The sequence below is a fragment of the Periplaneta americana genome, chromosome 2 (assembly GCF_040183065.1).
Source record: "Periplaneta americana isolate PAMFEO1 chromosome 2, P.americana_PAMFEO1_priV1, whole genome shotgun sequence".
In the NCBI taxonomy this organism is placed as follows: Eukaryota; Metazoa; Arthropoda; class Insecta; order Blattodea; family Blattidae; genus Periplaneta; species Periplaneta americana.
In genome coordinates this window covers 3378565-3404367 of record NC_091118.1, presented here as the reverse complement: position 1 = coordinate 3404367, position 25803 = coordinate 3378565, and positions in this window count along the sequence as shown.

The following is a 25803-nucleotide window of genomic DNA, read 5'->3' as shown; positions in this document are numbered from 1 at the left end:
CTAGAACAAGGTCACTTCCGATCTTGTCAGATACAAATAAAATGTATACATCTGAATACTGTAATTTCAAGTTAGAAATATGGTCGAGCATAAAAAGTCGTATGAAACTCGCCTATAATGGTAATTAAGAAGCTAGTATGAAAATTATGAAACTCGCTTGCGCTCGTTTCATAAACATCCATACTCGCTTCTTAATTACTATCATTATAGGCTCGTTGCATAATGTACTATTAAAACACCAAACATAGAGTAATATAATGTAAAGTCTATCCAGCGAAGAATACAGTATTGTAAACACATACACACGGTGAATGTTTCTAGTCACTTCCCTTTACTGATGCTTTCCACTTTTTCAGAGATTGGCTGCAATGGCATATGAAAATAAACTTGAATTATTGTTGAGAGTTAAGCTTCTTGTACAGCCCTGGGCGTTAATAGAACAATTGAGTTACTGCGGACTACACATTAACTCTTAATCTACATTCCCCGGCAGATAAAGTTATGTATCGGACCGACATGAGTAGATCAGAAGGCAAGCATTACTCAGTGACGGATTGTGTAAGGCATGTACCATAGCTTTCAGTTCTCGCTGGTGGCCTAAAATCCACCAATGACGCACAATGCTTCACTGTGTGTTCGTTTCTATAGCGGTGAAGCGGAAAGTACATGGATAGGTGTATCTCCTTTCATTTCCCCTTCTTCTTTATGACAAGTTTGTTCTTGTAGGTAACTTACTAATAATATATCAGGGCCTACTATTATATTATACATGAGATTTCAATATACTAAAATTTATTCCAGTGAAAATAAGTGACTAGGGATATAGGAACTGGCCATCATGTCCCGTTATCTAAGAGCTTAGTTGCCTCATGATTGATGCATTATTGTTGTCACTTATGAGATTCAAACCTGCCTTCAGACAGTTGACTCATCAACAATAATAATTTATTCCAATAAAAATACACACATTAAAATATAGTGCATCTCGAAATACAGAAGGATCCCGCTGCTTCGTCCTCTTGGAGCTATGAACTTAAGACGGAGATGTAAGAGGAACGTTGGATGAGCGGGTGAGGGATCTCATGCGGCCGGTGGGCTGGTACACCTCATTCTGTCGTCCCTAACCCGCTCCTACCACTCATTACTACTAATGTGTTTGTTCCATTTTCATTTTAATATGTATATCTAGCTTTAATTATTCAGGTAATCTTTTCGTACTTTAATTTTATTCTAATTGTAAATTTAATACTAATTGTATTGTTATTTGTAATTGTAAATCTAATACTAATTGTAATTTTATTGTTCATATTGTAGTTGGAATCTCCTGGTAGAGGGGCAGAGAAGGCCTGACGGCCTTATCTCTACCAGGTTAAATAAATAAATACTACTAAATAAATATATTTTATGAACACCGATTGAATTTTATTATAGGTCATGGGGTGAAACTACAAAGTAGGACTAATTTCCTAAGCACGTGAGATCAAAATATCCGTACATTGGGTTTAACAGCAAATTCTGATAGTGTAGCGCATCTGTATAATTTTGAATAATAAATCCATCTCTCTCTACTACTACTACTATTACTACTACTACTACTACTACTACTACTACTACTACTACTACTACTACTACTACAACACATGGAATACATGAGATAATTACATATCTAAGAAAATAACTAATATGGCCCTATTTCGAACGTAAGAATAGTAAAATCTTTAGCAACTCAAAAAGTTTGTCAGATAAAGCAGTGCAGGATAAGCATTATTGGTTATTGTCACGTCTCATAAAGAAAGGAATTCATAAATACAGACAAAACATTTCAACACCCTACAAATTGTTATAATATCACACTTCAGTAGATAATTTCACTAACGTCATGCTTCATTTAAATATCTTCAACACCAATGTTGAATCTTTCGTACACTACTTTTAACACATGAATATAAATAACTGATTAAATGGCGATCTTACTCGTGTTAATTATGTAAGCATGTGTGGCTTACAGCTGTTTCGGTGCTATTCGACACCATCCTCAGAGCCTACTAGATCTCGGCGCTATCTTAACTTCGCTGCCTGTTGTGTGGGTGCGTTCGTGTGATGAAGAGTTATGTCAAATACTATGTGTTCTGAAATTGATCTGTGTGTTGAGAATTTGATTAGGGTGTATTTTAGTGTGTCTGTATACATTGGACATACAGGCAGATCATTCCAAACTCGATACAAAGAACACATTAAAGCAACAACCAGAGGACACAATACATCTACATATGCCGAACACATAACTAATGCTAACCACACATACAATAACATAAATACAGACATGTAAATCCTACACATACAACCCAAACACCAAAAACTCAACACACTAGAACAATATGAAATATACAGACACAATAAAACACACCCTAATCAAATTCTCAACACACAGATCAATTTCAGAACACACACACTATTTCACACAACTCTTCATCACACGAATGTACCCACACAACAGGCAGCGAAGTTAAGATAGCGCCGAGATCTGGTAGGCTCTGAGGATGGTGTCGAATAGCACCGAAACAGCTGTAAGCCGCATATGCTTACATAATTAACACGAGTAAGATCGCCATTTAATCAATTACTTACCTTCAACACACTTCAATATATTGCTAAGGTAGTCAAGCATCAGATATGTATAGACAGAAATGTTGGCATAGCGGCTATTCGTTACACCTTGCGAATTTGTCTCTATTTGAATTCCTTTTGGGGTTACTTCCCCTTCCTAAAAGAGGAAATTCTAGATCTTGCAGCATTGTGAATTGTTATCTCACCAACGAAAACTATTAAACTCATGAATGATCCGAGAAGCAGGAAAATGAATGGTGACTGCATAATAGCCACAGACATGGGAACGTACTCTTTTGTCACATCCAACCCACTTCTGTCCATGGAATAGTGTCCTAGGGGATCTGTAATGTCACCCATGATTTTTCTGGGAATTCCTGCCTGTACTAAACGTCCCAGAATTTGATTCCATTTCCAGAACAAGTATCTACCGCCCATAACTACCATTTGGACGTGCATCTGGATGGCTTCCCCAGTGAATTTGTGGTATGCAGGAGGGAATTCTGTGCCGCACAGCTTTTTGGAATAGTAGGTGAAGAAATCTTCGTTGATCAACACGGCTGAATGTTCAGTGTGAAATGCAACGTTTAGAGCATCGAAGGAAAGTCCAGCAATATACGACTTATCTTCTATATCATAACTAGAAGAATACGCCAAAAAAGTATTGGAGTCATCAAAGAGCAAGGTGTAATTCTTCTCTAGAATTTCTTCAAGTGTGTCAATCTGATGTTCCTTGCCAGGATCCACAAGGTAGCTGATCGCAAACGCTTGGAAAACTGTAGTAACGGAGAGAGAGTACAGAACCCAGGACAAGAATAACTTCCTGAGAGGTGTGCTGAGAGGCAACTTGTCAACTGCCACGCCTAGGAACGAACACCAGATGTTCAAAAAGCAGTGCACTGTTCCATCGTAGCTGTTTGGGTCTTTCTTGATCATGCATGTTGTGAAGAGGCGCACAGCCAGAGAACAGAATACAATGGACACGAATAGAGACGCCCAGGTGAGTGGAGTGAACACTCTGGCCAAACTTGCCCATCGAGGATACATTTCTGCAGATGGAACAAAGAATTTATAACTACGAGTGAAATAAGTCGTTGTCAACTCATAGAGTCTCTCTAAGTTCACATCAAACATTTTGTTTGATATGATAATCCGTACAGAATCTTCATGACATTTCTTGTTCGAAACTCTTAACACATTTGTAACAATTTCAAGTAACCTAAAATCTAGTCCTCCAGTTGTCTTCCTGAAGTGATTCACTGATTTCAATATCACAAAAGGATCACTATCTGATGGCCATACTTCGAAACAACAAGCAGTTAAATTTTGTTCTATTTGTTGCATGTTGAAATCCTTATTTATAAGCAACCTTTCCCCTACGTCATCTCGGACCCAGGTGCCAAATAATATTGGTTCCGAGTAGAGAGTACAGATATTGCTTGGATAGAAAATGTTGATAGATGTACCATTTGGTGAACGCATGATCACAGCTGAATCAAAATAGTTCTTTCGTAACAGATTATGGATTATTGTGCGTGCGACTTCCTCAGTTCCGGAACTTCCCATCACCACCACAATGAAGTGTCCACGAGGGTTATGTAACAACATAAAAATCTGGAATTCTATCATGTCATACATATCTTTTTGCAGCTTTTTCAGATCATTGTTCTTGTAGTTGAGGATAAGGATGAAATTCTGATACACTTCATTCCTCCAAGAGGTTACATTATAGATTGCTGGTGACACTAAAAGAGGCCAACGACCGAACTCATGGAAAGTCTGAAGTAAACCACTCACATCTGCAGTCCAATTAAAGGAGAAGGAAATATCGTAGGAGCTAGTAAGGCTTTGTAATACATTTTTTGATGAATATCTCTGGATTCCAATAAAAGACTTATTGTCGTTACACAAGGAATTGTGGACCAAGTCCACGCTTTTATAACGTGGAGAAACATCCAGTGAATCTTGACGATCTGTTGAATGAAAATGTAAATCAAATTTCACCGGCACGTAGATGACCACAGGGTGTGCACTGGCAAACATCCGCTCGCTTACTGACAGCACAGCTTGAGACAGGTCTGGTTCACTCTCAGGCAGTTTGATATTTAATGACACGACTTGCATGATCCACAGGCATATCTGGAATCAAGATTATGAATTGTCAGTGAAATTACAGTGCATTCGCTTCCCCCTGCGGTCGGGCGATGTATAGCAAGCACGCGGAGCAGCAATAATATAGCCTACCAACGTGCTGCCGCCCGTGCGTAAGAATCACTCAACAGCAGTGGCGATTTCTCTTAAGGAGCACAGGAGCATTGCACCACCTCTTCAAATAACACACGTTTTTAAATGTATATCTATGAGCTGCAGTAGACTATGTGTGCGACATAATTCTTTATTATAATGCTATGTAAAAATAACACTGCATGTGTACTGTTCTTGTTGACGCCTGGGACTTATGTTTACCGCTCGACACTTGCGGCACACTGTTCCATTCGAGCATGCGCAGTAGTACTGTTTCACTGGCAGGCTTTGGAGCATGGTAGGGAGGCAGTACAGTGTGCGTAGGAGGGGTTAGGAGCACTTTCAGATGTGTTCTCAAGCTCGTTCCATCATAAAGGTTACAATGAATAGTGTGCAAAATCTTTTAAATGTGTAATTTTCTATAATACCTTTACACGAAAAGATCAAAATAAAGAAGATGGGTAGACCTACACATGAATTAAAATTATAAGTGACGAAGAACAGTAATAGAGAAGTGAGAAGAAAATTCAACATTCGGACTTTGAAAAATGAAATATGCGGCCGCAATATAAAATACGGTGTATTTTGTTTTCCTTGCCTGTTGTTCGACGGCGAACATTTATTGACAAAAATAAGTACGTTTTATTAATTTTATTTATTTTTCTCTTTGAATTTAGGACTGTGCGTAGTAACTAAATAATTTTGATTATCGTTCTGCAGATATGATTGATTTGAAGCACATGAATGAAAGAATTAAAAAAACACGATTCTTCAGCTGCACACATCAACAATAATGTTCAATTAGCAGTATTAGGTGAAACAAACATACGCACCCAATTGGATTCAATTGGACTGTTGCACTTCACAATGATAAAAGTACCAAGAACAGATATGTGCGTGCTGTTTTGTGGAGCTTTTAGTTGGCTTTAAGAGGTCACAAAGACGGAAACTCATCTTTAAACGCTAGTATTTTTCTTGGCCTCATCAATTTCAGTTCTGAATTAGACGCACTCTTAAGGAACATTTGGAAAGAGCAACAGTGTTTAAGAGCACATGAAACACTACACAGAACGAAGTCCTTCAAGCCATTTTGATGTATGCCATGATGAGATTTCAAAGAAATGAAGAAAGCTGCTGACATTTTAACAGTTAAGGCTGATGAGACGACACACGTATCGAATGTTTGTGAACGTGCGAACTGTGTTATAAAAATAATAATATTAGTAATAGTAATAATATGATAATCATAATAAATATTTGTGCACCACCAGGATTATTTATCACCAGACGCCACTGCTCAACAGCTGTCCATCATTTTGCAGTCAGCTGACCTAATTGCGTTGTGTTTCAACAATCAGTTTGCTTTACTGAAGCGCTTTAAAAAATCGCCTCAAGGTCACGCGTGGTCGTTTCCGTGAGCAGTCAGTTTACGCTTGTGAGTGTAGAAGACACAGCATGTTTTGTAACAAGGTTAGTACTCAAGTGATAACAATAAATGAGTAGGATAAGCTTGAGGATTGATGCACGTCGCTAACTAATGCTCCACGCTTGCTGGCCGACCGCAGGGGGAAGCGAACGCACTGTACTCCTTCAGTTGCATAGGTGCCAAAAAGAGATGAAACTTCACAATTATAATAAAATTCGCAATTATGTAGGTCGTAGGTGATTTTTAAAACACATCAGTGTTTGCAGATTGCTAAATTTAAGCTTTATCCATCCATTCAATTCATTTGAATTCAATTTATTATGTAATTAAATAATATAGGCTTCGTCAACAGAAATCGTGCATGGGATACTTTAAAAAGTGAGCTAGTATAAAAACTAACGATATAATGATATTTATTATTTAGAAAGCAATTTTATTCCAATTAACTAGAAACTATCCAACAGAGTAACAATGATTTCTACATAACCAATTGTAAAATTTTATTCTAACATTTTGTTGTAATATTAACTGGGATGCATAATTATGATATGATCACAGTCTACTATATACAGTCGCGAAGCTCAATATGTAGTAAAAATGCAAACATGGGTAGTTGCCCACCACTAGGATCGCTACTATCGCCTCATCATCGCAGATCTCTCTCCTAGCAGATGACAAAATATGTTACACTTTCGTTGTCGTGTTCTTTTGCAAAAATTAACATCTTCCTTCCATTATTGAAATATTAAATGCATAAAGTTAATTTATTATTTTAATAAATGCATATTAAATTCCACCATAAACTCGAAGATACCTGCAAGAAATAGGTTAATATAATTTTTGTTTGTGCAAAACGAACTGATATTTACTATAATCGCTTCACTCATTCAAGATTATAGCGATAATTAACTATGAAACCAATAAATATTAATTTGCATTTCTCTTTACAACAATAATAATGGAAATATGAATTAATGGAGTAACTTACGTGTACCGGTACTTGTAGTGTAGGCTACGTAGTTAACAAAGTGGGATGAAGTTAAGCAATAATGATCACATCAGAATTGGAAATAAAACGTGATCAATAAATTTTATTGTAGCAGACTTTTTCTACGTCTCTAGTAAAGCAACAAATAAAAATAACAACAAAATTAACAGCTATAATTAAAAACATATCCTTTGAAGAAAAAAGTAGGCCTAAGCAATAATAATCCCACCAGAATTGAAAATAAAACGTGATCAATAATTTTCATTAAAACAAAATTAATTTTTCTACGTCTTTAGTAAAATAACACATAAAAATAATAACAAAATTAATAGCTACAATTAAAAATATATCCTCTGAAAAAAAAGTAGACCTAACCTTTATTTCTCTGGAAATTTAGCAGCCTAAGTGACAGAACTTTAACCGGTATCTAATGTCCTTTCGGTTAGACTGAAACATTTCATTGTGAAATTTAAGGATATAATGTATTCTAACAGTCACAAAGAACTTCAAATTAACAGTTTTGTTTCTGCACAGTTTCTGAATCTTTCGGAAATCGGGTAACTCTGGTCTCTTTCTCTTACTGTTGCTACAATTTATAGCACTACAAACGTCTCCTCCTTGTCCCATATTATTATTCCAATTATTATATTTTAGCCATTAACATTTTCATTATCACCAATAACGAACATTTCACAAGCATCAGTGTGAAACACGCAACGAGCTAGCACTCGATAGAAATACGACACAGTCCAAAGTCGACCATGGACAGTCTATTGTTTCTAGTTGCTAACCGCTTGGAACGCGTTATCACGAGATTTGCAAAAAAACACCTCAAGCTTCGCGACTGTATATAGTAGACTGTGATATAATTTCATTCCCATGTCAGATAAGTTTGACTTAGCATTTTTGATCCACTGTATATTATTGACTATTGATTTGTTTCCTATTTCTGATTTTATTTCATGTGTGACAAGTAACGAGTAGTAATTTCCTATATTTAATTAAGGGTGTGTTCGATCAAGATATGTTTCTTAGTACAAGTGTGCAGCCTCCCGTGCATTGCCGTTAGCCATACCTACTGTATCCATCCTGTACCTTCTGCATGATTACAACTCCACCTCTCGGCAATGTTCAGCTTTGTAAACAAAGAGCATAGGAGCTCTTCTACTGCGCAAGGAGTAAACCGTACGATGTTAGCGGCTTGTAACCATACATTGGTAATTTTCTCGCAAACGGCTCCATGTTTACGAGGTTTATTTTTGCTTCTGTTATCGTGTATTTTTAACCGTGTAAGTTTGGGCCATCTTTTCTGATACACCCTGTATACGATTATGTTTGAGCCCCCTGACATTATATTTTAAACTTGTGTTTTTCCAAAACAACACTAATCCTTTTCTAAAAGTTTGTGTTACTATGCTTGTCACTTGAAAATTAGTCCAGTCCATACACCGGCGGATAAAAACCTACGCTACTTCTTTCATAAAAAAAATGTACTTAACGTGTTTTGGGATCATACTCTCCAATTTTAACTAGTAGAATATTTATTTGATTTGAGATAAAGTCTATGCGAAAATGTATTAACATAATTTATGAGGTAATCCGAACCAGTTATTCAATCTATAGCAAAATATAAAGGTGGATGCTGCAGTAATAACTTGTCCATTGACATCTTAATTCATTGGTTATTGACGTAATTTTTACGTGGGTTTCATTACAAACAATGCTGCTTAACGGACATTCACAAACACGTATTAGCTAAAGTCTAGTCAAACAGCTTACCAGGAAAGAGGTAACAAATCGAAACCAAATGACGTAAAAACTTACCAGCAAACACACAGACGAGGTCTGGCAGTAATGTGTGGGTGTAGACACTGAAACAACAGACAAAGAATTATTAGCTGTGCCCAGTTGCACTGCCAAGTAAACTGAAGGCACATGTTATACGTAGTTCATGAGCTGTTAAATTCGAAGTACAGGCTATCTTGAGGTAGATTTCTCCTGAACCACAAAACTTAAAGTTTCCATCTGGAGAATTCCTGTTGAATGTACACTAATGCACTAATAAACTCCAAACTTTCTTGGGGAGAGTATGTGGACAATGTTACGGGTAAAGCATGGAGGTCACTTCACTTTATTATGAGAATCTTGAGAAAGGCTAGCCCCAAATCGAGGGAAATAGCACATCTAACGTTAGTGCGACCGTTAATGGAATACGGAACTACATGTTGGGATCCCTATAGAATATATCAGATAAATTCCTTAGAAAGAATCCAGTATAGGGCAGCGAAATTTGTTAAAGGTAAAAGAGAAGATGGAAACGATACGATAAAAGAACTTAAATGGGAAACTTTGGAAAACAGACATAGGAAAACTAGAATAATATCTTTGTATAGAGCACATCTAAGTCAGAAAGCATGGGTAGACATAACGGTTCTTTTAGAAAAGCCAACGTACTATGGTAGGAACGATCATGATTTTAAAATCAAATGTAGGAAACAGGAAACGGATGTAGGTAAATTCTCATTTTTAAATAGAACTGTAAATGATTGGAATGACCTACCAGCAGCGGTCTTTGAGGGCTTTCCTTCCTTAAGGAGATTCAAGAATAACTTAAAAAGTTGTATATAAAGTGCAAATTAAAATTAAGGTGACATTTAACATTCAATTTTTTAAGGTGACATGTATTTATTTTGAATGACGAGTTACTCCCTTGGTTTGAATTGTAAATTATTTAAAAATAGCGTGTAAGAGGGCCTTAGACTAGAAATGTTTAGTTTAAATGTAGTTCTGTTTGTAAGTATGCATAAGGATGTAATTATTTGACTTATTTGAACTGTTGTATCAGTGAAGCGAGGTGAGTGAGTGAAGTTATGGTTTTACAGTGCAGTGAATAGTTCCGATCAGTGATAATTTATAGCGTCAATGAAATGTGTTCTAAAGTGCCAGTGAAATGCGTCATAGTGCCAGTGCAGTGAGTGAGATGAGAGTAAAGTGAAAGACTATTATCAGTACCAATGTGAAACTTACGTAGGGCCTATACATATGTAGGTTATATTGTAAAATTAGGTTCACTTACTAATTAGGTTATTTTATGTTTTATTATTAATTTTAATTATTGTGTTAAATTGTATTGTGTATTCTTATTCTATTGTGTGTATAATTGTATTGTGTATTGTATAATTGTATTGGGTATTGTATAATTTTATTGTGTATTTTTTATAATTTTATTGTGTATTGTTTATATTGTATATACACTGCCACCGGGTGCTTGCCCACTTGCAGTGTAAATAAATACATACATAGGAGTACTATAATTTTATGACATTATAAAACGCAATGAATTCAATATTATTTTTAAAATATAGCCTATGAGATTCCTATATATCGCATTACGGATTTATTAAGGTAACAATAAATCAGATTTTAAAATGTGAAGCGAGGTTTGCTCTTATGTGAACACAATTACTAATTTTCTTCCTATTTTATTTTCTCTCCGTAGAAGGTAACAATACCATCCCATCGCACCTCCTCATACTCATCTTCTTTCACAATAGCCCTGCCAAGACTCTGGAATTCGCTACCTGCTAGCATCAGGGACTGTCGAAATAAAACTGAATTCAAACGAAAACTTACTAGGCGCTTGGTCAGTAATTGATTTCTTGTAAATAGTTTCTTTAATCTATCACAAAATATTTCAATATCCAGTAATTTCATCACTATACAATGTTGTTATTCTAGATTTAATTTTTAATTCAGTAAATATGAAATATTCGTTGTTTCTCTATGATAAATTATCTAGCTTTAATTATTCAGGTAATCTTTTCGTACTTTGATTTTATTGTAATTGTAAATTTAATACTAATTGTAATATTATTTGTAATTGTAATTGTAAATTTAATAGACTACCAATTGTAATTTTATTGTTGATATTGTAGTTGGAATCTCCTGGGAGAGGGGCAGAGAAGGCCTGACGGCCTTATCTCTACCAGGTTAAATAAATAAATACTAATACTAATACTAAAGGTAATGGTTTTAAAAAGTAATAAAGTTTCTTAACATTGATTACTAGGAAGGCAGTCATAATGTCCATGTTCTAGGACCGATTGGAAAAAAGGTCACGAAAAATTCGATCATCTTTGTCACTTGCTTTGAAATGACAACGAGTTACGTCACACAACATTTTGAAAATCTACATTATATATTTATGTATTCATTTCCATTCGTTCATTCATTCAGTTTTCTGCCCAAGGGCAGGTCTTTCACTACAAACCCAGCTTTCTCCAATCTTTCCTATTTTCTACCTGCGTCTTAGTCTCCGCATATGATCCATATATATCTTAAATGTTATGTTTTATTTAACGACGCTCGCAATTGCACAGGTTATATCAGCGTCGCCGGATGTGCCGAAATTTTGTCCCGCAGGAGTTCTTTTACATGCCAGTAAATCTACTGACATGAGCCTGTCGCATTTAAGCACACTTAAATGCCATCGACCTGGGCCGGGATCGATCCCGCAACCTTGGGCATACAAGGCCAGCGCTATACCAACTGGCCAACCAGGTCGACCATATATCTTAATGTCGTCTATCATCTGATATCTTCTTCTGCCCCGAACTCTTCTCCCGTTCACCATTCCTTCCAGTGCATCCTTCAGTAGGCAGTTTCTTCTCAGCCAGTGACCCAGCCAATTCCTTTTCCTCTTCCTGATCTGTTTCAGCATCATATATATATATATATATATATATATATATATATATATATATATATATAATTGGTTGTTTTATGACACTTTCTTAATTGCTACGGTTATCAATCCAAGAGAGTATACTATACCATGCATTCTCTTAACCCGTTCAGAAACTTCCTCCCGCCAAAATTAAAACAGACTTTAGTGCAAACCCTCGTATTCATTATTCATTTAATTATTAGTTAATTATTCATTTATTTACTTATTTATTTATTTATTCATTCATTTCTTAACTTATTTATCCATCCATTCATTTATTTACGTATTTATTTATTTATTTAATTTATTTATTTATTTATTTATTTATTTATTCCTACATTCATTCATTCACTAACTTAATTATTAGATTAATTATTCATTCGTTTATTTACTTATTTATTACCATTGGAGTGTTGGGAAGGTAAAAGAATTGTTATGTATTGTATTGTATTGTGTTGTATTGTATTGTATTGTATTGTATTTTATTGTATTAATTATGTTCTGCTCCTTAGCAATATAGTAATTTTATATTTTTGTATCGCACTGGTTGAGTGGAAGAGAAGGCCGAATGGCCTTAACTCTGCCAGTTAAAATAAACCATTATTATTATTATTATTATTATTATTATTATTATTATTATTATTATTATCTAGCGTCTGAATGTGATGAAGGTGATAATGCCAGCGAAATGAGTCCGGGGCCCAACACCGAAAGTTACCCAGCATTTGTTCTTGAGAAAACCCTGGACCCACTCGTTTGACGGCAAGACGTCCTAACAGTTACTCCACAGAGGTGGACTACGTCATTATATATTGAAAAGTAAAAGTGTGAAATGTACAAAGTATGGGGTTCAAATAAATACTTACAGTTCATGGTGATGTGCTGATAATACTGCCCTGAAAAAGTCTGCGTCCACATTACGCTATAATGTAATGATAAATAAGTATTACAAAGCTGTTGATTGGAGTGACATCCAAGTAATTTATTGACGTTATAGTTCAAACATAACCATATTACAATATGCGAAAGTTTATAATTCATTCTACTTCTCTGACGCATGAATGACAATAATTTATAAAATAAACAATTGAGAGTAGCTTCTATGTGTATTATATTGCCAAGAGATACATAGCAAAACTCTAGATAAAGAAAAGCTGACAATAACAAATAAGGACCTTTGTGAATGTTGTTTCAAATGTCCTTTTATAAAATATGCGTTATAACAAACATTTCTTAAAGAAGCAGTGAAATGTTCGATTCTGTTATACAAGCGGAAAGAATATGGTATCAAATTTGTAAAGTAAAACAATAAAATTCCCTATGGAAAATACTTCATCCTATTATCATCAGCTTCTTCTTCTTCTTCTTGGTTTGATTCTACTCTGAAATCGTTTCACTTACAAAGTAACATCATTTCCTTATCTCTTTTTCTAAGATGACTCCACATTTCGTCTTTCTCTTGTCTGGTACTACTAAACAATTTTATTTCAGATGTTGCTTTGACTGCCTCCGTGCTCTGTTGGTCAGTATGCTGGCTTCCAGATCAGGAGGTCCCGGGTTCGATTCCCGGGCTCGGCTCTCGGTGAATTTTTCTTGAAGAAGAGGAATTCCCTGGGTGTCTAGAGTGTGGAAATTTGTATGAATGTGATTGTGAGGTGCTTGTACCAAACCTAAAAATATTATTCTCAATGCCTCCTTAGTGATAAAATTTCGAAGTATTATGAATTTATAAATTGTCTTTCTTATACTTGTACACATGAAACCAATTTGTTTATCCCAACGTAAATGCTGGTCTACAATAATTCCTAAATATTTAACTTGTGTGGAAGGTGTTAGGTGTGGGCAATTATAATAATTATTTGTTAATTCTTTATATGAAATACATACTAGGTTCAAAAAGTTCCCGGAATTTGCTAGTATCATAGAAACAACGTACCTTAAACACTATTCTACAGCATTCCCTTCAAAATAGTTGCCTTCCGCAACAACACACTTTTGCCAACGCGTGTAGAGTTCCTGGAAGCCATTTTGTGAAATCCGTCTTAGTGCTCTCGTCGCGTTTGCGATAACCTCTTCAGTATTGAACCTCCGTCCTTTCAGATGACTTTTCAGACGGGGAAACAGAAAGTAATCAGGTGGTGAGAGATCAGGAGAGTATGGTGGATGATCCAAAGCAGTTATGTTGTGCCTGGCAAGAAAATTCTTTACAATAATTGCGCGATGAGCAGGTGCATTGTGATGCATAAGGAACCAGTTGTTTTCTACCCACTTTTCTGGCCGTTTCCTTCTCACTGCGTCCCGGAGGCGACGGAGGATTTCTGCGTACAATTCTTTCGTTACAGTACGACCTTCTGGAATGAACTCATGGTGGATGAGACCCTCAGATTCGAAGAAAACTTCCAACATAACTTTGCCTTTGGGAGTGTGCCTAGGAAATTTTTGCTTCCGAGGAGATGTTTTCGATTTCCACTCAGATGACTGTCGTTTAGGGACTGGGTCGTACAAGTAGCACCAAGTTTCATCACCAGCAATAATTTTGTTTAAGAAATCACCATCTTCATCAGCCATACTGATCATGTCCCCAGCAAGAGTCATTCTTGTTTCTTTCTGTTCTGCCGACAACATTTTCGGAACTAACTTCTGAGACACGTAATGCATGTTGAGATGCTTGTGAAGAACATTGTGTACACTTCCGACTGATATTCCGACCTCTGCTGCTATCTCTTTTATGGTTTTACGTCGGTCGTCCCTCACAACATTACGCACACGCTGAGCGATTGCTTCATTTGTTGCAGTTGTTGGTCGGCCGCTGCGTACGTCATCTTTGATGCTATCGCGGCCACCAGAAGAGCGTTTATGCCAGGCATACACTCGCTGCTTCGCCATATGCTTCTTCCAACAATATTAGTGTCTCTGCAGGAGTTTTGTGTAACAAAACACAGAACTTGATGTTTGTTAATGTTATGTTTTATTTAACGACGCTCGCAACTGCAGAGGTTATATCAGCGTCGCCGGATGTGCCGAAATTTTGTCCCTCAGGAGTTCTTTTACATGCCAGTAAATCTACTGACATGAGCCTGTCGCATTTAAGCACACTTAAATGCCATCGACCTGGCCCGGGATCGAACCCGCAACCTTGGGCATAGAAGGCCAGCGCTATACCAACTTGCCAACCAGGTCGACTTGATGTTTGTGCGTTGCTCTGTGGACATAATTACAAACTGCGACGAACAAACAAAACACTATGATAAACAATTGCCTACAACTCAATACCAACAATCGTCATTATCAACAAACTTTAAGGAAATGACATCATGAATGTTACCAACAAAACAAATGTATAATATCCCTTGTTATATATTAATACGAAAAATGGTAGTAAAATTCTGGGAACTTTTTGAGCCCAGTAGTATTATGTATTACTAAGTGATAATTATTCATAGGTGGAGGTAAACCTTAGTACACTTTTAATTCCATTGTAAAACCTGCAGCAAACCTCTTAGATTGTAGTGAAGAGCTATAAATTCTTATAATTTACTATCCATCACGGTTACTTCCTCCTCCACAATTAAACTACCCATCTTCCAGCGCAGTCAAGTATCATCTCAATGAAGAAAACTGTTAAACTCGCAAATAGCCCAAGAAACAGAAAAATGAAAGGTGACTGCATGATACTCAAGGACATGGGGGCGTATTCCTGGCTGAGATCCACCGCATCTCTGTTGATGGCGAGGTGCCCCAGAGGATCTATGATGTCGCTCATGATCTTCCGGGGTATCCCAGCCTGGACCAATCGACCCAAGACTTGATTCCACCTCCAAAACAAGTACCGACCGCCCGTAACCAACATCTGCACGTGCTTATCTAAAGATTTTCTACTAAATTTGTGATAAACAGGAGGCTCTATTGTACCGCACAGTTTCTTAGCATAATATGCGAAAAAATCTTCATTGATCAACACAGCTGACTTTTCAGTGTGGAATGCGACGTTCAGGGCTTGAACGGGATCAGGAAGTACATACGCCTGAAACTCTCTTCCATAATTTGATAGCTGCTGAAGAGAAGCAAAGAATTCGTGAAACAGCATTGTGTAGTTCTGGCTCAGAATCTCTCTAATTGTGTCTATCTGATGCTGCCTTCCAGGATCAACAATGTAGCTGATGAAAAACGCCTGGAAAAGTGTGTTGATGCAGATAGAGTATAGGATCCAGGACAAGAAGAACATTCTGAGAGGTGTGCTTTGTGGCATTTTATCAACCGCTACACCCAGAATTGCAGACCAGGTGTTCAGCAAACACTGCAATGTTCCGTAGTAACTTTTGGGATTCTTCACTGACATCCACATTGTCAGCATCCGTAAGAGAAGAGAAGTGGAGATTATAGAAGCCAGGAGAGCAACCCAGGCCATTGGGGTGAACACTCTGATCAAGCTTGCCCATCGAGGATACATTTCTGCAATTGGAACGAAGAACTTGTAACTCTGGGTGAAATAGGGCGTTGTCATGTGAAAAGTATTCTTTGATAAAAGATTCAACATGACATTTAGTACTGCGATACGAACAGAATTATTATTATAGCAATTCGTATTTGGAGCTTTCAAAATGTTTGTAACAATTTGAAGCAATGTGACGTCTAACCCTTTTGCACTTCCCGAAGTTGGGTGTGTGGAGTTGAATATCACAAATGGATCATTATAGAAGTGAGGTACATAAAAACAACAACCTGTTAAGTTTTGTTCTATTCGTTCTTTGTTTAAATTCTCATTTGTAAGTAACCCTCTTCCATCTTTGTCTTTGATCCAGATGCCAAATAATATTGGTTCTGGATGGATAGTACAAAAATTATTTGGATAGAAGGCCTTGATTTGTCCGTCTTTTGGTGCACGTACGATTACTACTGAATCAAAATACTTGATTTTGAAAAGGTATTCGAATATTCTACTAGCAAGTTCGTCAGATCCAGGGTCTCCCATCACCACTATGATGAAGTGCCCACTATGATTTGGGGGGGTGTTATAAATTTGGAATTGTACCTGTTGGTCGATTTCTTCTTCCAGCTTCTTCAGATCATTATTTCTGTAACTGATCATGAATATAAAATTCCGATGCATTTCATTTCTCCATAAGTTGGAGTAATTCGAACTGGGGGACACCAGAATGGACCAGCGACCTAACGCGTGCAGTGTTTGTATTGAAGAGTCCTCACTCTCGGTACAGCAGCGTGGAAAATAGAACTGCTTGTACCTTTTGTGGCGATCAGTTATGAATGTAGGAGGAAGCATCCTGATGTTGATCGAAGAGTTTTTGGCGTTGCACAAGGAATGCTGAGGTATGGTTGCTGTTTTGACGTGAGCTCTATCAATCTTTGGGCCTCGCTCAAGTGGTGCTGCACCACTGATAAGCTTCACCGGCACTGAGATGACCACAGGTTGATCATTCGTGAACATTCGTTCGCTTACTGCTAACAGAGCATGAGACAGATCTGGGTGACTTTCAGGCACCCTGATGTAGGCTGACACAGCTTGGAGTATCCAGAGGAAAATCTGAAATCAAATCTGACTTGAAAATTTTTCTTTCAGGGATATCCAGACTTTATTTCAACAATTGAAATCTAATTTCACAATCAAGTTAGACCATTTTGAAAACTAAAATTTTGAATAACAAGAATTGTTACATAATTAAGAGAACATGGTTGTTATGGTGTCCGAAAAAAATTGATGAAATCAGATTGCATTAGATTGAGTCCTTATTTATTTATTTATTTATTTATTTATTTATTTATTTATTTATTTATTTATTTATTTATTTATTTATTTATTTATTTATTTATTCCTAAGTTAATAGTGTATCCTAGATGTATTTTCCAGTTTGTAATTATGTATTCAGTGTCTTTTTTTATTATATATTTTTTATTATTGTTATTTTAAAACTAATACTGATTGTGTATATGCATTCAACCTCTCTTTTTTACTTAATTATGTTTATTATTATTTTTAAGTTAATATTTGTATACCGGTATGTATTTTTCTGTATATGAATTGATCCTGGTTGAGTGGAAGAGAAGGCCTGAAGGCCTTAATTCTGCCAGGGAAAATAAAACTATTATTATTATTATTATTATTATTATTATTATTATTATTTTTGTTTTATTATTATTATTATTATTATTATTACAATCAATCATTCTGCCATTAACTTAATTATTAGTTATTTATTCATTTATTTAGTTATTTATTGATCCATTAATTTATTTACTTATGTATTCAATTACTTATTTTTTTACTCATATATTCATTTACTTATTTGTTTATTTAATTATTTATTACTTATTTATTTATTCAATCATTCACTCATTTAAAAATTTATTTATTTATTCATTCATTTATTTACTTATGTATTTAATTTATTATTTACTTATTTATTCATTTATTCATACATTTATTTATTTGTTTATTTATTTATTTACTTATGTATTTAATTTATTTACTTATTCATACATTAATTTAGTTATTTCCTTATTTATTTATTTATTTATTCATACATTTATTTTTTTTGTTTATTTATTTATTTATTTATTTATGTATTTAATTATTATTTATTTATTGTATTCATACATTCGTTATTTATTTATATATTTATTTATTTGCTCATTGGTTTATTTACTTATATATTTAATTATTACTTATTTATTTATTTGTGAATTTAATTTATTATTTACTTGTTTATTTATTTATTCATACATTCATTTAATTATTTGTTTATATATTTATTTATTTATTCATACTTTCATTTACTTTATTTATTTATTTATTTATTTATTTATTTATTCATACATTCATTTATTTATTTGATTATTTATTTCTTCATTTATTAACTTATTTATTCATTCATCCATTTATTTACTTATGTATTTAATTATTTATTTATTATTATGCATTGTTTATTTTTTATTTATTTATTATTCATTCATTTATTTATTATTCACTGATTTACTTATTTACTTATTTATTTATCTATTTATTTACTTATTTATTTGTTTCTCTATTTATTTATTAGTCATTGATTTACTTTTTTACTTATTTATTTATTTCTCTATTTATTTTTTAGCCATTTATTTGTTTATTTATTTATTTGTTTATTTATTTGTTTATTTATTTATTTATTCGTTCATACATTGATTTATTTATTTTCTTATTTATTTCTTTAGTCATACATTCATTTATTTATTTGATTATTTATTTATTTATTCATTTATTAGCTTATTTATTCATTCATTAATTTATTTACTTATGTATTTAATTATTTATTATTTATTTTTTGTTTATTTATTTATTTATTTATTATTCATTTATGTATTTATTTTATTCACTGATTTACTTTTTTAATTATTTATTTATTTATTTATCTATTTATTTATTTATTTATTTGTTGCTTTGTTTGTTTATTTACATATTTATGTATTTATTTATTTATTTGTTTATTTATTTACTTACTTACTTACTTACTTATTTCTTATTTATTTATTTATTTATTTATTTATTTATTTATTTATTTAAAACATATCCTTGTCAATTTCGGTATTTTATAATCTAATATCGGCCTGAACGTAATGATTTTATTATTATTTATTTTACTCATAACCTTAAAAATTATTCACAGTATCCAGGCCGCAACTGACTACAGTCTGCTTCTTTGTCAGTATCGTTAGCATGAATGAAAATTACATAGTCAATTTTAATTTAATTTTATATTTAAATGTAATTTAAGAATCTACAGTCATTGAACACAAAGTATTTCGTACTTATTCCAAAATAGACATTACAAATAAACATGAATTAAATTTTATAATGAAATTTAGAAATTCCGGTACTCCATATTAAAATATTCACCAATAAAAATACTTATCTGTAAGCCAACTATACACAAATATTTGTTTTTCTCCTTATCACGTAGCTTTATTTTTGGACCGTTTTATTTTTTACACACAGTAATTCAAATCAGTTATTTTTTATCTTTGATAGGTAGCTATATTGCGAATATTTCAAGGATGAAATTTGTTTCCAGTGCGCTTTTTGCATCTCATTTCATTTATTGCATTCCATATATCTTATATTAGCAATGAAGCTTTGAGATGACGGAATAAGTCATTACTTTTGCAACACTACAATTACAATTTTTACAATGTTTTACAATTTTTTGGAGAGATGTAATAAGATGAGTTGAGGCAATAAACTAACATTCTGATGGGGGCAGATAAAATAGTTAAATGTTTTTTGTTTCACCATGTTAATAATGTCAAAGAAGTGCTTATACAGATTTTGGCCACTCGACCGCAATTACTAGGGCCGTAAAAAAATAAGTTCGCCAGGGGCCGTTAACAGAAAGAAAACACAATTTTATTGAAAAAAATTTATTGGAACAGACACAGCAATTGTTGAGCTATTTTTCAACATATTCCCCACCGGAATTGAGACATCTGTCATATCATGGGATCGACAGAGAGGTGCAGACAGCTGTCACACGCTGGTTCCGATCCCAGGCGGCTGACTTCTATGACACAAGGATATAAAAATTGATCCCATGGTATGACAAATGTCTCAATTCCAGTGGGGATATGTTGAAAAATAGCGGAACAATTGCTATATCTGTTTCAATAAATCTTCCCATGCAAATGTGTTTTTTTCCTGTAAACTGCCCCAGGGAAAATCACTTTCTGGACGGCCTCGTAATTGCGGTCGAGTGGCCAAAATTTGTATAAGGACTTCTTTTAACATTATTAACATGGTGGAAGAAAATTTTTAACTTTTTTATCTGCCCCCATTAGAACGTTTGCTTGTCAGAACTCGCGTACAGTTTTTCACAAGGAAGTAAACACTTACAGGCAAACACGCCGACGAGGTCTGGCAGCCAAATTTGTGTGTATGAACTGAAACAAAAGACAAACCATTACGTCGGTTCTTTACTATTGTCATTGCTGTTATCCAAGAGGGAATTTACCTCCCCTGGAACTCAGAATTTCCAGCCAGAGAATTTAAAATGCATGTAATGTTTTGTATTGTCGTAGTAGTAGTAGTAGTAGTAGTAGTAGTAGTAATAGCAGCAGCAGCAGTAGCAGTAGTAGTAGTAGTAGTAATAGCAGCAGCAGCAGTAGCAGTAGTAGTAGTAGTAATAGCAGCAGCAGCAGTAGCAGTAGTAGTAGTAGTAATAGCAGCAGTAGTAGCAGTAGTAGTAGTAGTAGTAGTAGCAGTAATAGCAGCAGCAGCAGTAGCAGTAGCAATAGTAGTAGTAGTAATAGCAGCAGCAGTAATAGCAGTAGTAGTAGTAGCAGTAATAGCAGCAGCAGTAGTAGCAGCAGTAGTAGTAGTAGTAGTAATAGCAGCAGCAGCAGCAGTAGTAGCAGTAGTAGTAGTAGTAGTAGTAGTAATAGCAGCAGCAGCAGCAGCAGTAGTAGTAGTAGTAATAGCAGCAGTAGTAGCAGTAGTAGTAGTAGTAGTAGTAGTAATAGCAGCAGCAGCAGTAGCAGTAGTAGTAGTAGTAATAGCAGCAGTAGTAGCAGTAGTAGTAGTAGTAGTAGTAGTAGTAGTAGTAGCAGTAATAGCAGCAGCAGCAGTAGCAGTAGCAGTAGTAGTAGTAGTAATAGCAGCAGCAGTAATAGCAGTAGTAGTAGTAGCAGTAATAGCAGCAGCAGTAGTAGCAGCAGTAGTAGTAGTAGTAGTAATAGCAGCAGCAGCAGCAGCAGTAGTAGTAGTAATAGCAGCAGCAGCAGTAGCAGTAGTAGTAGTAGTAATAGCAGCAGTAGTAGCAGTAGTAGTAGTAGTAGTAGTAGTAGTAGTAGTAGTAGTAGCAGTAGTAGTATTAGTAGTAGTAGTAGTAGTTGTTGTAGTAGTAGTAGTAGCAGTAGTAGTAGCAGTAATAGCAGCAGCAGTAGTAGCAGTAGTAGTAGTAGTAGTAATAGCAGCAGCAGCAGTAGCAGTAGTAGTAGTAATAGCAGCAGTAGTAGTAGCAGCAGTAGCAGTAGTAGTAGCAGTAGTAGTATTAGTAGTAGTAGTAGTTGTTGTAGTAGTAGTAGTAGCAGTAATAGTAGCAGTAATAGCAGCAGCAGTAGTAGCAGTAGTAGTAGTAGTAGTAATAGCAGCAGCAGCAGTAGCAGTAGTAGTAGTAATAGCAGCAGTAGTAGTAGTAGTAGCAGTAATAGCAGCAGCAGTAGTAGCAGTAGTAGTAGTAGCAGTAATAGCAGCAGCAGCAGTAGCAGTAGTAGTAGTAATAGCAGCAGCAGTAGCAGTAGCAGTAGTAGTAGTAATAGCAGCAGCAGTAGCAGTAGTAGTAGTAGTAATAGCAGCAGCCGTAGCAGTAGCAGTAGTAGTAGTAGTAATAGCAGCAGCCGTAGCAGTAGCAGTAGTAGTAGTAGTAATAGCAGCAGCAGCAGTAGCACTAGTAATAGTAGTAGTAGTAGCAGTAGCAGTAGTAGTAGTAGTAGTAGTAGTAGTAATAGCAGCAGCAGTAGCAGTAGTAGTAGTAGTAATAGCAGCAGCAGCAGTAGCATTAGTAGTAGTAGCAGTAGCAGTAGTAGTAGTAGTAGTAGTAGTAATAGCAGTAGTAGTAGTAGTAGTAGTAGTAATAGCAGCAATAGCAGTAGCAGTAGATCAACCCAGCAGTTTTTAAAAACCTGCGACAAACATACCAGGATTAAATACCAGAATAAACCATCTTACATATTTACTCAACTTAGAAATTGTACGTCATTTAGTCTCCTGGGTTCCAAGGACTCTACCCATAATCCCGAAGAAGCCACCAGAGTAGCTCAGTCGGCTAAGGCGCTCGCCTGCCGATTCAGAGTTGCGTTCGGGCGCGGGTTCGATTCTCGCATGGGCTTATTACCTGGTTGGGTTTTTTCCGAGTTTTTCCCCAACCATAAGGTAATATATGGCGAATCCTCGGCCTCATCTCGCTAACATCAATTCCATCGACGCTAAAGAACCTCGTAGTTGATAGAGCATCGTTAAATAACCAAGTAAAAAAATCCCGATAATAGTAAAAGAGTATCCACTACACATCCGCAAAACCTCACTTTTCATCCTTTTAAAGCTTAACTTGGCAAAGCTTCATTTCTCACACTAATTTATTAAACCGTGTCGGACCGTAAAGAAAACAACTATCGCAATGTCCATATTTTAATGTGTTGTACAATATTATAGTATTGTGAAATTTTAGTTTTCCTACCATTTATTTTCTATTGTTCTATTAAAATTATAGCATATATCCTATTAACCTGTTGTATCCTATAGGATACTTGGTGAATTTAAAGGATAAAGTACCGGTAAATAACTTTACTAATAATGAATGAGATATAAAACACTTACAAAACATGACCAGGAGCATGGCTTACTAATAATTCACATATAGGTGTGTCACAATCCAGAGCAAAAATAGTACGAAATGTAAATTATTACAAATTATAATAAAGGAAAGTAATCTTTGAAATATTAATATAAATCTGTCTTTTGAATAATACATTAAGTAATTTGTTTACTTTAATGTTGAACGTGGTCCTAAACTACACAACAATACTTGAGAATGCAGAATTATTTGTTTGTGACGTAAGTATAACAATTGAATACTGGAAAGCTCGAGAATAAAATTGAATTGCATAACCAACTTCACGACAGAATAAGAAAGAAGCTGAAAAGAGTTGACAATGGGATACAAGGACTTGGTTAATAGTCGGCCCTATAGGTTTGTCTTTTCTTTATTCATGGTGATCAATAAATGTAGAATTTTTCCATCTCTTTCAAAGAAATCCTTTCTGTGTATCAGGTTTTAAAGAGGGAAAAATTGTCTATCGACAGAATTCAAGAATGCAATTTTTGTAATTAGTTTGGCTTTTTATTATAAATTGGTTAATCCAATTATTCTTAAGCTGTTGACTTATTATTATTATTATTATTATTATTATTATTATTATTATTATTATTATTATTATTATTATTATTATTATTTAGTCAAATGTCCGAAGACAGGTTTGAACCTCATAAGTAACACCAATAAGGCATCACTCATGAGGCAACTAGGCCAGGAGATAATGGGGTAGGGTGGCCAGTTTCGTTCCCCCTCCAATGTATACATCACAGACTAGCTACATATTACACTAATCAGACTTCAGATGTATACAAACAATAATTATTGTTCTTTCTCTGACACAGATCGTCAAGTGAGATGTATTGCCTCAGTATCTCAATCAGAACTATTATTATTATTATTATTATTATTATTATTATTATTATTATTATTATTATTATTATTATTATTATTATTATTATTTAAGTTTAATTTTGACGATATGTGACAGAGGAAGAACAATATTATTGTTTGTATATATCTGAAGTCTGACTAGTGTAATTTGTAGCTAGTCTGTGATGTACTATGGAGAGGGAAAAAATCTGGCCACACTACCCCATTATCTTCTGGCTTAGTTGCCTCATGACGTGCCTTATTGATGTGACCTAGGAGGTTCAAACATGTCTTCGGACAGTTGACAATATACCAGTATTCTAAATATATTTTATTTATTTATTTATTTATTTATTTATTTATTTATTTATTTATTTATTTATTTATTTATTTATTTATTTATTTATTTATTTATTTATTTATTTATTTAACCTGGTAGATATAGGACCATCAGGCCTTCTCTTCCCCTCTACCAGGGGATTACAACTACAATATTAAGAATACAATTACAGTTACAATTAATATTAAATTTTCAAAACAATAAAAATCAAAGTACTAAAAGATTAACTGATTAATAAAAGCTAGACAGTTTATTGTAAAATTTAAGAAGAGAGAAGCATTTGTTTTATTGATTAAGTACAAATTAAACCTACTCTACGCAGTAAGAAAATGCTTAATAAGCTTGCTTTTGAACGCTACTAAATTCCGACAGTCTCTGATGCCACTGGGTAGGGTATTCCACAAGCGCGAGAGCGAGATTGTGTATGATGATGAATACGATGATGTCTTATGTGTTGGTATGGCTAGTATGCGGCTATTTTGCGTGCGTGTGAAGAGATTGTGATATGATGACAGGTAACTGAAACGGGAGGCAAGGTAGGTAGGTGTAGAGGTGTGAAGGACTTGGAAAAGGAGAACAAGAGAATGAAAATTTCTACGTTCGTTAAGCCGTAGCCAGTTTAGAGTTTGGAAGGATGGGGTAATGTGGTCAGCGCGACGGACATAGCAGACGAATCGAACACAAGAATTATGAACACGTTGTAATCTTTGCGACTGGTTGACATTGAGGTCAGTCAGTAGAGAATCACAATAATCGAAGTTAAACTAAATTAATTTAAATTATTATCCCATTCCAATCCAAGAAACTTTGTGCTTAATGATTCTTTGAAATCAGTTCCATTTAATGTAATATTGAAAGAAAACTAAACATTATTATGTGCACTGAGACTGATACCAAACTAAGTTCAGTTACATTGGTTTCAGTAACATTAAGTGCTTGTGAAAGACCATATCAGTAGGACGATAGATAGCATGTGGATAACACCATGATCCCCCTAGTTGTTAGGCTACCAGTGTTAGCTAGTTTGCAAAACCAGATATACTAAAAGAACGAAGACAATCTGTCAATATGCAAACATGTAAATATCGATGTATTCTAATTTTTCTTTTGGCTATTTGGCTGCAATAAATGTGTTAAAAACCAAATTTCGCTAGTCACTATCTCCCCAAATTCATTATGATGCCTGACCGCGAAAACGAGGTGGCCCGGGTTCTAATCCCAGTCGGGGCAAGTTACATGGTTGAG